We start from the raw sequence: 1,660 nt of genomic DNA, 5'->3' as shown, positions 1-1,660 counted from the left end.
GGCACACATAACTGAGACTGCGCCTTTTAGCACAGTGCGCCTTATGGTCGTGAAAATACGGTAAAGAAGTTCTGAATTTGAATCTGCTGCCCAGCTGTGGCGTTCACTTAGAAAGGCCACAGACTGTGCTTCTGTGGATTTCCTCTCAAAGACATTTATGTTTGGTTAATTTGTGATTCTCAATTATCTACAGCTGGAAAATGAGAATGTGTGTTGTTATTTCTCTGGGTTAGATTCTCTGTGTTCACCCTGTCGTAGTCCGGTGACCTCATGATGTCAGCAGGTGTGGTCTTCACGTATATAGTTAGGATAATTGGTTAGTATATCCACTTAACCAATGCCCATTTTCACACATCATAGTCAATTTCCATACCCTCAGTCTTAATACTGTTATAACTGTTTTCTGCCTCTGCAGGAACCTTTTTGTGTTCATTTTAACCAAAAGAAATTCCTCATTTACAAAGAGACCTTTAGAATTTTAGTTGCTTTCAGAATACTAACCGACTGAAAGGATTATTGTATTCTAAAAATAAGAATTGTTTAGTTTGTGAAGCTGTTACAATTTATTTTTTATCTTTAAGGCTCATATACTCATACTTATGTACCCCCATTATTCGATATTACACAATAACCTCAACATTTGCATGTTTGGATGTGTATTGTAGAATAGTTTTAGATTTAGACTGTTACACTCAAACACTAACAGATACGAACAGGGCAAAGCCCCTTCACTGAGGAATTTGATGGGGATGGTCTGCCTGGACTAGTGTTGGCACCACAAGGTACAAAACTTAAAGGCTGACTCTGCTAGACCAAAACATGTCTATAAATTCTGGTGTTTGAAAGTTTTCTCTCTCCCCAATTCCTTCCCTTTCTCTAACTCTACAGGCCAGAAAGCAACATTGGATGGTTGCCATGGTGATGTGAGAAGTGTCATCTCTTTATTAGCGAGATGTCCAAAAGGTGCAGGAGATGAAACGTGAGCCGGGTGTCGGACCTAAAAATTTCCTCCAACTTCTGACCAATCATGTTAACATTCTGTTTTTACCACACACAATAAAAGTGTTTACTGCCTCGGTGTGGGAGCCTTTGTCTCAATGATGCCATGTAAAACTGATTTGAAATTCTAACTGTTTGATTATAAATTTTGAAAACTTAGAATTTGAGCATATTTGTTTTCTCTCTCGTAAAATGAAGCCGACAAAGCCAAAAATGAAGCTGTGATGCATCTTTGACTGTGTGGACATGGGCTAAAGACAAAATTCTTCTTTGGTTGCAGGTCTTTTTGATCCTCTCTAAAATAGTTCCTGCTGTTAAAAACTGGCTGCAAAGCAACAACATCTCCAGTTTGTGATGAAAATATCTAGACAAATAATTCCCCCTGCACAGATCTCAGCATGCATGCTTTTTGGCCATTATCTAGAACCACAGAGCATTTACATACATGGGTAATAAATTATGAATCTAAATGACTTTGAAACATTACGGGCCAAAATGTTTGGAAAATGTTTACCAGTCTCAAAATTACTCAAGCTGTCTCAAAACTAGGTCACTTTTTAAGGTACTTGCCCTGTTTAGGAAGAACAGTTATTTTGCTCTGGCCTACTGAAACAATCCAGATGCCCTGCCATTGATCCTGAAAACATTTCTGCTCTTTTTT

Source organism: Pundamilia nyererei, unplaced genomic scaffold (genome assembly GCF_000239375.1).
Source record: "Pundamilia nyererei isolate P.nyererei 1_Seehausen unplaced genomic scaffold, PunNye1.0 scaffold00090, whole genome shotgun sequence".
NCBI lineage: Eukaryota > Metazoa > Chordata > Actinopteri > Cichliformes > Cichlidae > Pundamilia > Pundamilia nyererei.
Note: the sequence above shows the minus strand (reverse complement) of the source record.